Genomic DNA, 12,557 nt, shown 5'->3' with positions numbered 1-12,557 from the left:
AATGTGAGAAAAATTGTGAATGGAAAAAGAAACAAGTTTGCCCATCTGGTTAGACATGGAACTTATTGTACATTGAAAGAAACTTTCAGAAATAGATCTCTATGGTTTATCTGTCCTAGGTTGCAGCTATGGCTCCATCCATGAAAATCAAGTGTGTCAGGGTCCTATGTATGCAAAATTCTGTTAATCTTAAACATATAAGGCAGAGGGATAAATTGTTGTTTTTAGATGAGGGGACAGGTAGTTTTGCATTTGAGTGGCATAAAAAAAAAATTAGAGATAGGAATTAAACAATTAATAAAGACAAATTAATTCAAGTCATCTTTTATCACTTGCAATAAAATGGGTCGAATCGTATTTTCTGGTTATATTGTTTTAATCTTTAGTTGTAAAATTACCTTAGGCCTTTATTGTTGTAATCCAAGAAAAAAGTCCTTAGATTGCTCCAAGCTGTAATTTAAGGTAGTTAAGAAGGGTTGCACTGAAAGGGGGTAGAGTCAAAATAGGTTGGATTGCATTGAATAGGGACTGGGTTGGAGGGGGGTTGAATGAAGGTTCATTTAAATGGGGTTGAGTTTAATGAGGGTTCAGTTGCAAAAGAACCAAAAAAAAAAAAATTGCCTTTCAATACTTTTTCCTCATATAACAATGACTACTATCACAATCACAACCCAGGGCACCCAAACGAGGCTGGTTATAGTCCTAGGCTATGTAAAAAGTTCACTGATTTTATCATTGGCTTTATTTTATGTCATGAAATGATTGATAAGAAGTGAGCCAAAAAAATAATGTAAATCCACAAAATCTGCAAGCTTTATATATAGCCTATGATTAGATAGCAAAAATCCCCTTATTTAGAATTTTACTGTTGCCTGGTATCAACTTATAATTAAATCTTTTGAGAATGAAACATGTTAAGAAAACATTTTGGTAAAATTCTTGCAGTTCATATAATTGACTTACCAATAAAGTGAAAATACTGCTCAATGCCTTTTTTATGTTCTTTACAAATATCATAATTGCTTCTACTGCAAATTTTTGAGCTTGCATGTTTTGAACTCCTAAGAATGATGAATTTTCAATTAAAGTACGAGTTATCACCTATTTACATAAAATAATACTACATTTTGTAAGCAACGTTTTCTTGGTTGTTTTCAACAACAAAAATTCCACATTTTTGCAGTGTCAAAATTATTTATGATAAGATTAGTTTAGGTTAGGTAAAAAAGTGCTTAAATTGGGATTTGCAGTAGAAGCAAGTATTATATTCATAAAGAACATAAAAAAGGCATTAAGTGGTATGTTCACTTTATTGGTAAGTCAATCATATGATCTGTGAAAAATTTACCAGCATTTCTTAGGTTACTTCATGATATACATCTAAACTGTAGTAAGTCATTCCTAAAGGTTCTTCATTTTACTTTACCCCCCCCCCTCTTACATACAAATATATATTCCACGCATTTCCTATGTATTTAATTCACATTTTTTTCAACTCAAGAATCAAAGCAACATTTATAAAATCAAGAAACAGAAAAATGCACAGGAAATATATAATTTGGGCTATTTATTTGTATATTAAGAGGAGGGACATTGATGGTAGTAAAATGAAGTGATTTTAGGAATGGTTATCTTGGCTTGAATCAAACAGTATCAAATAGCCTAGAGAATTTAATAGTAGCCTTAGACTTAATTATTACTAGGCTATAGTGTTTAGTTCAGAAGAGCCAGGGCATTGTTTAAGGGGAAAGGGGGGAAGTTTCCCTTAATAATTTGGAGAAAAACATTATATAGCCCATACTGGGTAATAACCTGACAATCTGGGTATGAACCCCTTTCCCCCCCTCCAAAATAAAAATGCTGGAGCTTTGCCACTGCAGGAGGTTGTGCACAGAATTAGTTAGGATATATCCAAAATAGCTATTCAACTAGGTTCAACAAGTTTCCAATAGGCTATCATATGAACCAAATAAACTGTTAGTCTACTGGGCCTAGATTTAGCCTAGTATGAATTTTTTTCAATCTAGAGCTTTTCAGCAATGGCACACATTGTAAAAATGTTGGGGGACACCTGTCCCCCAATTGAAACCGTCGCTGTTTAGCCGAAAGGAGTTTTCAAGGATTAGCCCTCCTTGGAAAAAATTATGGCACACTTACACTAGGCCTAGTAGGTGTATATTACTCTAGAGACTCTTATCCAGCTATTGATGTAGCTTTTGAGTCCAGTCAAGTTCTTACCAATTATTGTGTAATTATTTAAACATTTGGGTCTAACTGCCATAGAATTAACTGATTAATAAAGAGAAATACTGTACATCGATGACTCATAGATAAACCTCATATTTATCATGGTTTTCCTGGTTAGCCTTAATCTGACATCTATTCGAAGTGAAACAGAGGGTGCGTTTCTTTACTTGTCCAATGGGATTTTTACTAATCGAGGTTTAACCCCTAAAAGATAGCAACAAATACTTGTCTGGCCACGTGTTACTGAAAACGGCAAGATTAATTGCGAATAATAACAACATTGGTCAAGTGTAATTATTATTTTAATGCTATGTGAAGTTTTGACAAAGGGCCTTTTTTCGCGTCAACCAGCTGGTTTAACCAATGACAGCTTTGGTTTAAGGCCTTTTTTCGCGTCAACCAGCTGGTTTAACCAATGACAGCTTTGGTTTAACCAGCTTGTATGTTTAACGCAAAAGCGGAAAAAATTACATATGGTTGAGCTCAAACAAAACTGGTTCGCGAAAACACTCTTTTTACTTGTCGGTTTGGGCAAAAAATTTCAAACATAAAACATCCGTATAGTGTTAAGAGTGTCATTCTACTATAATTAAATGATTTAGCACTGGCTTAATTTCCTCCGGATTTGACATATTTCACATTAGTTTGAGGTCAGAGAGAATTAAAAAATGATCTAGCATACTCTCTGGTATATTTGAAGAGATAGGAAGGGTCTGAATTAGTGGAATCTTTGGTTAAATTGTTCAGGTAATATATTGGAAAATGTTGTATTCATACTGTAAAAGCAAAATTATCTATAAAAAGTCCTAAATGATAAGACTTTAGCTTTGTTGAGCTACCCTAAACAGAGGATAAAATTCTAGTTTGACTTCTTTTTGTTTTGATTTGGAATTCTACTAGCCTACCAGGCTGTAGATTAAATTTCCAGTCAAATTCCAGTTTAGCTACTTTTTGCTATCTTTGATTGGGGTTATGTTAGGTGAATGAAACTTTCAGTGATTAATCCATAGCTAAAAACATACTCTGAGAAGCTATTGCTAAGCTTATGTGATAACCCTCTTCTGTTTTTAAATCTGGGAATTTTGCATACTGGACTGGTCTGTAACTATTAAAATTTTGGTAAAACAACATCTTACCTTAATTTTCAGCAAGCAGTTTCTGTTTCTCTGGTTTTAGCTCTGAAAATGCAATTCTTGTTATTTGAGTAGAATTTTAAGCCATATCAGTGTTTTGTATTTAAATATAGGGAAATGTATATCCTGAAAGTTTCCAAATCTTGGAAACTTCATAAATTGAAATTGAGCAAAGTTATGACACTAAAAACGCTTTTTTCTTGTCATTTAAGTAGAAGATTTATTTTGCAAGGGTTTCACTTTTATAACACAAGCATTTTTAAGGGTGTAGACCAAATATTGAGATTTCCAACTGTCATCATTACTAACCAGCAATTCTACAGGATTTAATCCTTATTTCATTAGACAATGTGATTTAAGGTAATTTAAGGCAAACATTTTTAAGAGAGAGAAAGAGTAGAGTTAGATGCTCCAAAATACTTTCCCATGATATAGTTTAGTCTCTAGACCCATCCCTAAAAGTTTCATTTTCCTACCTAAACCTTTTTCAAGATAATATAAATTTATCTAAACTAGAATTTTACCAAACAGAAGTTTAACCTAATAATTTGTAATAACATATTGTTCAGGCTAGCCTTTGCAATCCCTATAAATTTTGACTCTTCACAATAAAGCACTATTACAGGCTTAGCCTAACAAAAGAAAATAGCAAACTGCTTAATCTTAATAAAAAAAAAATCCAAAGGACTTTATATTTCTTCAATACAAAATATATATTAATTTTTGTTTTCAGTAGAATACTAGTTAAGTATAAACCAGCAAATGTTTAAGAATTTTTTGAGGGGGGACAGCTGCCTAAAATTAACAAAATATTTCTGATAAGCACAAAAATATAACAAATTAAGCTAAACTAGGAAAATAGTTTTTTTCTCACTGAACAGTTACCATAACACATAATGTGTTGTAAGATTTTTGCAGTACTTGTGCATTATAGCCACCACATTCAAGTTCTATTGAGAAGTTTAGCTTGGCTAATGTTAATGACATAAAATAAAATATGATGAATATATAAAACTTTATCAACAAAATTATGAAAACTACAACAAAGAATCCTGGAATTTGTAAATCAGCATCATATCTAAATATACTGTATCTTACATTGTGATAGATTGTTTTAACGCCCTACTGTACAGGGGTAAATATTTAAATTATGTATCATTGGCAATTATCTGAAGAGTAATCTATTAAAAGTCTCCTGAGCTAACTAGGGAAGTTTTTTCTTTGTTTTTTTTTACTTGCTTTAGCCTGTATCCAGTTCCTGATTGCCATATAAATTCCATATTCATAGTTAAATAACATAAGCCTTTGTATATAGACTATACCTTGTTGGTAATTTTTCTGGGCATAGAATGTTTGATTTGGTAAAGCCCTAGAGAATGACCTGAAGAGAAAGAAACATAATAAAAAAAAAAATTCATGCTTCATAATTTTTAGAATAATAGCTGGTAACACATTTTATATTCAACTTTGCTCTACTTTACCCCTCAATCCTCCCAATATAAAAATGTATTGCTGAAATTTCCTATTTTCCATTTGTTTTGTCAATCTGTCTCTCTAACTTCATCCCATGTAGCTGTAAATTAAACAAATGTGACAAACAATAACTAGAAAAACAGGCGACAGGAGGTTAAATGCATTGAAAATATGAAATTTGAGCCATATTTCTGCACATTGGGAGGGGGATTGAGATAAAGCATAGCCTAACTTAATGATTTTCTCTTGCTATGTAGGGTAATTGGAAGGTCACTTGTATATCATGCTGTCCTTTTCAGTTTTAGTTGGATAGAAAAAATCCAAAGAAAGTCCCCTTTGAAAAGATAGGAGCCACAAGGTGAGATTGTATTTGTCAAAGCTTGGAGGTTTGTCCCTTCTGTCTGTTTAAACAAAACAGAATCTTAATTGAAGCTTTGTTCATTTCTATCTTAAGGGTGCACAACGATTATGATATAAGGTACTTTTCTTTATTCAAATGTCTTCTTTGTTGTCTAAAAGACTTTTTTTTAATCTAGATGTTTCATAAATTGCTCATTTTTACCAGAAGTTCATTTGACCTACTTTGAAATCCCTGGTCTTAAAATTACATTTGACTTTGTTAAAGCTAGGAGACATAGACCTTGTGTTTGTTTAAAGAAAGTGAATAAACATTAGTAATTTGTATTGCACTAAAGCCCTAGGGCCATCACAATTCCAAACAAAAAAGAAACTTCAATTTAGAATATTCAACATTGTCTAACATAACAGAAACAAAGAAAAAAAAATTACAAAATTTTACTTCTGCACTCTACTGTCAACATGAGAAATTGTCCAAAATTTTTAAATCTTGCAAAACATTCATCCCTCATCACATTCACCAGCCATCTCTCATCAAACCTACACTTCATTTCTCATCTCACTCAATCCTACAAATGCATCAAATGACCCACTCTCTCATTAGTGCTTCCATAGATATGGTCAAAGTAAGAACCATTTTGCTTACATTTTATTATATCTAGAAGTTTTCTGTAGCTAAGTCAGTACTTAAATATTTCATACACCTTTGTAAACAACCTTAAGATGGTAAAATAGGTTGGATTATCCAAATTTTTAGTTACCACAATATATTTCAATCATTATTGTAATATAAAGGGCAGCCAATAGTAAAGGACCTGAATAAATATTTTAAGGTAATTAAAAAGGTTTATTACTCAAAAACTTGATAAAACTAAAAGGGACTTCTTAGTGATTGATTACTTTAAAATATCTACATTATACACAACAATAAACCTTTGCTATAAAGGGAAAGTCAGTAAGGCCCAAAAGCTATTCAATACTAATTGTGCTTTGAGACAGTTTGCTGAATGTCTAAATGATTTTAGATAGTAATGAAGATAAAATGTGGGCAAACTCAACACCAATATGCAAGTAAGTAAGTATGGCAGCACTGACACATCAAGGTCTAAACCGGCAGTGCTAATTTCCACTTTGTGACCCTTTGGCCAAGAATTGCAATTAAGGGCTGGGGGCCAGAAATCTTGTGCTTTTGTACACCCTCCCTGCTTTCTCCATTTGCCTATTTAGAGCTGGTTTAGATCTGTCTAACATCACTGACCCCCATTTAAAACAAATAAACAGGCAATACTAGGAATCAAACCTGTACCCCATGGACAAAGGATTTCTTACTAAGAGTGCTTTCCACTTAGCCAAGAACATTATTACGACCAGAGTAGAACAACTATTAAAAAAAAAAATATTGAAAAAAAAACCAAGATGGATTTACAGCCATTTTCACTAATCTTCAATACACATTGTATTTTACTTAGACAAGTTATTGTAAGGCAGGTGTCAACAAAGCTCCAGCAGGGATTGCTTTACTTAAGATGCAAACTAGCATGGTGAATACTTAGCTGGTAAAAACCAAATACACTAGCAATGCCAGGAATTAAACCTGTACCCCTTGGACAAAGGATTCCCAAACCAGAGTGCCAACAACTTAGCAAGGAACACAAATGTGACCAGAGAATTATCATTTGAAAAAAGAAATATTGAAAAAAACTCAATTCATGGTTGTTGCCATTTTCTCTACTGTCCCATAAACAATATATTTTATTTAGACAAATTAATTTTAAGACAGGTATCAACAAAACTCCATCAGGGATTGTATTTACTTAAGATACAACAAGCAATGTGATTGCATAGCTTTGTGATATTCTAGTCTTAAATAATGATAAAAAAGCAAATTTACATTTGCTATTTGTTTTCCAAACCATTTTAAACAAAACCATTTGCAACAGCAATACGTCCATGGTTAGATTAGTGTCTATCCAAAATGCTTTACAACAAAAGGGACACATTTCTTGCAAAGCAAATACTCAGCTTTAATGCTATTCTGTGTCATCTCTAAAAAATTAAACTGTATCAGGTGTATTTTGATATAAGATACTTCTAAGACTTTTAGCAAGGGGGCAGGCATTTCTTCATAATTTATACAATGTGTAAAAGTGCACCAGGGGGTGAGATTGAAAAAAAACTTTCAGGGATGGGTCTAAAGGCTAAAGTATGTTCTGGGAAGGTCTGCTTACATGGAGTACAAAGAAACTGTTTCACAGCTTTCCTCAATCCACTTTATAAGGTTTTAAAGATATGCAAAGACATTTCCTAAATTTTGAAAAAAAAAATATTGATATAGCTTAAAATGCTACTCAAATAAAAGGAATTGCATTTTAAGAGCTAAAGCCAGAGTAAAAGAAACTGATAATTAAAAATTAAGGTAAATCTTGTTTTGTCAAAATTTCAATAGTATAGGTATAGACCTTTTGAGTAAGCAATTATCTAAGACTTAGAAATCAGAAAAGGGTTGACATAGAAGCCTGGCAGTACCTTCCCAGAGTGTTTTTGACCCTGGATTAATTACTGAGTTTCATTCTTGTAACCTATTCCCTTTCCAAGATATGAAAATTAGCTAAACTAGAATTTTACGTATTTTTTGCTTTGGATTCATTACTGGAAGTTCTATTTTCCTGACTTAACCCATTTCTAAGATAGAAAACAGTAGCCAAACTAGAGTTTGACCTGAAAATTTATCCATGGCCCTATAGGGTAAGGCTGAAATGTAAAGAGTTCTGACAAAGATGCAACACATCTTGAAGCATCTAGTAAGAATAGTAATTGGATTAACAATGCTTTATAACCACTAGGGTCTTGCTTCATCAAGGTTTTATCTCTGAAGCCAAATTACCAAGCTAAGGTCAAGCCTAGGGCATCAAAAGGATGAAACAAAGATTTCCAAGTATCTTCATAAGTTTTCAAAAGCATATTCAAACTCTTGACTTCCTGTCTTAAGGCCTATGTGAATCAAATTGCAAGATATAACCCAACATTTATCCAAATAGCCCTAATACGAAAAAAACAAAATTAAACCTTACTTTTGCGTGGCTAGAATTCTATTTGTCAGCTTATAATTCTGATTTTATATAGACTTATTTATAGCCTACGAATTCTTCTTTTCGAAATCTACGCCTGAAAAGGTCAACCAACAATTATGAATGGTAGAACCCTACGGTTAAAAACAATGACAGTTCTGGTTAAATTAGAGTTCAACCAGTCAATTGTTTCACGCAAAATCACTTTTCATGACAACCTGGTTTGTCACTGTTTCACGCAAAAACAGCGGTTGAGCTCAACCACACCGAGTGGTTGAGCTCAAACAGTCTCTTTGGTTGACGCGAAAAAAGGCCTAAAGAAGAGGCTAGGACTTTGGGCCTGTTTCAAATTTTACAGGCAAATACAGCTTCAGCAATTATTTCAGAGCTGGGTAGCCTAATACAGTTTGTGTGGCCAGAAGTTTAATTGTAAGATTTCAAATTGTGGTTGTCATTTGCCTTTTTAAGTCATTCCATTCAAGATGCTTTGGATATTTTTTATTGTGATAAATTGTCTTAATGCTCTGAAAAGGGAAAATTATTTCAATTGCATAGGATAGGAAAATTTTGGTAGGCTAATTAATTCAAAGTCCTAAATTAGCCAGGGAAGTGCTTTTTTTTTTTCACTAACAAATCACCACGTTCTTTGAACTCCAATTATATAGCCCTGTTTTTGGCCCCCTTGATCCAGTTCCTGATTGTCATTTACACTAAATTTCACTTTTTCTGTTACCTATTTATGTTTGCACCAGTTTTACCATTGGGTAAAACTGGTTCAAACAGTATTACTGGCTTTCATATAATTTGAATATACCACTTGATGCCTTTTGTAATGCTGTTTACAAATATAATAATTGCTTCTACCGCAAGTTCATATTTAAGCACTTTTTGACCTCTTAAAAATGACCTATATATGGGGTCATTACAAATCTGTAATAGTTTAGAAACAAATTTGGGCTATATATTTGCACATCAGGGGGTGGGGGTAAAGTGTAGCATATATTAAATATGTAAACTAACCATTGCTTGAATTTTTTTGTGTGTGCTGTTGCACTGGTGATTTCTCTTTTCATTAAAATTTGATGTGCACAAACACATTAAAAAAAAAAACAGCAATGGTTAGTCTACGTATATAATATATGCTATGGTTTACCCCCACCCCCCTGATGTGCAAATATATAGCCCAAATTTGTTTCTAAACTATTACAGATTTGTAATGACTCCATTAATAGGTCATTTTTAAGAGGTCAAGAGGTGAAAAAGTGCTTAAATCTGAATTTGCAGTAGAAGAAATTATTATATTTGTAAAGAGCATATAAGAAGGCATCAAGTGGTATATTCACTTTATATGAAAGCCAGTAATACTGTTTGCACCAGTTTTACCCTTGTTTCTTGTTAATATTACTAAGGGGTCATAGTTAAGCACTAGAGAAGTCATTGTTAAATAACATGTGCTTATGTATATATAGCTTTTTGCTACTTATTCTTCTTTGGTTATATAATGCTTGATGTGGTATAAGCCAAGAGAAGGACCTGTAGACCTATAGAAGAAAACCTGTTAAAAAAAGATGATTCTTTGTAATTTACATAATAATTATAGCTTTCTACATGCAGCCCTGCTCTACTTTAGCCCCAACCCTGCTAATATGGAAATCTATAGCTGAAATTACATATTTTCTATTGATTCTGCCAATCTATCCCTCAACCCTTGTACCTGTTAATTGAGGCAACTGTGGCAAAACAAGAACTGGAAAAACAAGTAACAGGTGGCAGAAAACATTGGAAATATATAATTTGGGCTATATGTTTGCAAATTAGGCATGATAGAGGTGAATTTCTTGTTGTTCATATTTTGATTTAAAAATAAAATGAAAATACCACTTGATGCCTTTTTGTATGTTCTTTACAAATATAATAATTGCTTATTTTGCTAGTTCAAGTTTAAGCACTTTTTGACCTTACTTAACCTAACAAATTTTGGCAGTGAAAAACATACATTATTTTGTCAAAAATGACCAAAAACACATACCTTAATTGAAAATTTGGCATCAAAGAAGAAGAAATACAGCATAATATTGTAAAATTTATTAATCCAACTTAATTGTGGAAAATCAGTGCTCATAGATTATACAACATGTAAAAAATGGATTAATAATGAAACAGTAAGTTTGAGACCAATGTTTTAAGCTTTCTTATACCCAAAAACTATTTGAGTATACTTTGGTCATTTTCAAGAGCTCAAAAACTTGTACTTGAAGCACTTATTATGTTTGTAAAAAATAAAAAAGGGCATCAAGGAGTATGTTCACTTTATTTGTAAATCAAACATATGAACAACAAAAAATTTACCAATTATTAGTATAGCTGCACAATTTTCCCCTGGGTATGTAGGCTTAGTGGAAGGTCACTTATACCTGATCATGTCCCTAATGTTTTTACTTGGTTGAAAAAAAATCCAAAGAAAGTTCCTATTGAAAAGGAAAGAGATCAAAAGTGAGATTGAATTTGTCATAGCTTGGAGGTTTGTCCCTTCAGTCTGTTTAAAGAAAACAGATTCATAATTGAAGCTTTGTTCATTTCAATCTTAGGGATAATCTACATTTGTTACACTTAATTAAATGGTTGTAAAGGGATACTTTTATTTATTTGTCTTGTTTGTTTTCTACATAATTTTTTAATCTTTAAATTGATATACATTTCTTACAAATTAATTAGTCATATCATAGTTCCACTTGCAAGTTTTGACCTACTTTGTAACCCTGGTCTCAAAATTGCATATAAATTTATTGAAGCTAGGAAACATAGAACTCCTCTCTGTTTAAAAGAAAATGGATGGACATAGGTAGGTTTTAATACACTAAAGTCCTAGGGCCATGGAAATTAAAAAAAAAACAATGAAGATTAAATTTAAAATTCTGGACATGACATAAATATGACATTCACAAAGAAAAACCATTCACAAAATTTTACTTTTGTGCTCAGTTGCCAACCTGAGCAATTGCCCTAAATTTTTAAACCTTGCAAAACATTCACCAGCCAATTCTTATGACCTACACTGTTGTCTGTACATCAAAAATTCATGGAAAAGGAAGGACCACCTTACTGACATTTCTTCCTTTGTACTTATATTTAATGGGTTTAAAAGAAAGCTCCTATGGCTAAGTCAGAAGCCTAGTAAAGGACCAGGTAATCCTTTAGACAGGAAGTGCAATAGGAAGCTAGGGGCCAGTCATCCTATGCTTTTGCATGTCCTTCCTGCTTACTGACCCCAGATTTCTCTAGGTAACCTGTTAAGTTTGGGCCAATTCTGGCTGAACTTACAGAGTTACATCACTGACCTTCGTCCCAAACCAAATAAACTGCTAATGCCAGAAATTAAACCTGTGCCCTTTGGATAAAGGATTCTCAACCTAGAATTCCAGCCACTTAGGAAGGAATATAAATGTCACCAGAGAACAAAAATTATTTGGAAAAAAGAAAATATTGAAAAAAAAAAAATAACTCAAGTCATAGTTGCTCATTGCTGTCCCACAAACAATATGTATTTCATTAAGACAAATAAATTTTTAAACAGGTATCAACAAAACTCCATCAGGGATTGTATTTACTTAAGGTACAATCAGCAATATTAATGCTTAGTTTTGTGATATTCTGGTTTTGAAATAATAAAAAAGAGAAATTATATGTTCTACTTGTTTTCCACAACCCCATTTGAGAAAAATCATTTGTAACAACAATATACCCATGGTTGGCTCAGAATCTCTCTAAAATTCTTTAAACAGAAGGAATTTAAAAAAAAAATTATACTCATCAGCAAGAAAAATATTAACATAACTCTCTAAACTTGGCACTTTTTAAGACAATTTTTAGCAAAGCAAATGCAAAACTTTAATGGTGTCCTATGTCATCTAAAAAAAAAAACCTTAAAATGTGTCAAATGAATTTTGATGTAAGATGCCTCTAATACTTTCAGTTGAATCTGTGAAATGAAGGGCCAGGTATTCCTTTACATTTTATACAATATATAAAAGAAAAACAGTTCAAATTTTTTCACAAAAGAAGAAGCTTGATGTAAAAAAATAAATATATTTTTAACAGAAAGCAACTGACATCAATGAAATCAAATAAAACAAAAATTCATGGAGAATAAATAATATAAGCCATATATTTAACCTATAATGAGGTGGCATAAAAGATTATTTTTAGAATTAGAAAAAAACAGTGTTATGGCTTAAAGTTCTGCTCAATCAACAGGAGTTGTCTAAGGCCAGAATAATTA

At 32.2% G+C, this 12,557-nt stretch overlaps 1 protein-coding gene across 5 annotated transcripts in view; it reads right to left on the bottom strand.

Moving 5' to 3' along the window:
• Positions 1-2,350, bottom strand: part of LOC136042154 (dual specificity protein phosphatase 16-like) — a 105,543-nt gene extending 103,193 nt beyond the window's left edge. For 2 of the 5 annotated variants that reach the window (XM_065727105.1, XM_065727113.1), the window contains exon 1: positions 2,239-2,346. The gene's annotated coding sequence lies outside the window, so the exon portion shown is untranslated. Of the gene's footprint in view, positions 1-2,157; positions 2,177-2,238 lie in introns of those variants that run through there. The other 3 variants (XM_065727075.1, XM_065727091.1, XM_065727096.1) reach the window with 3 other exon arrangements.
• Between the last annotated feature and the right edge of the window lie 10,207 nt (positions 2,351-12,557).

The sequence above is a fragment of the Artemia franciscana genome, chromosome 2 (assembly GCF_032884065.1).
Source record: "Artemia franciscana chromosome 2, ASM3288406v1, whole genome shotgun sequence".
Taxonomy (NCBI): Eukaryota; Metazoa; Arthropoda; class Branchiopoda; order Anostraca; family Artemiidae; genus Artemia; species Artemia franciscana.
This window is presented reverse-complemented; position numbering and strand designations above follow the sequence as displayed.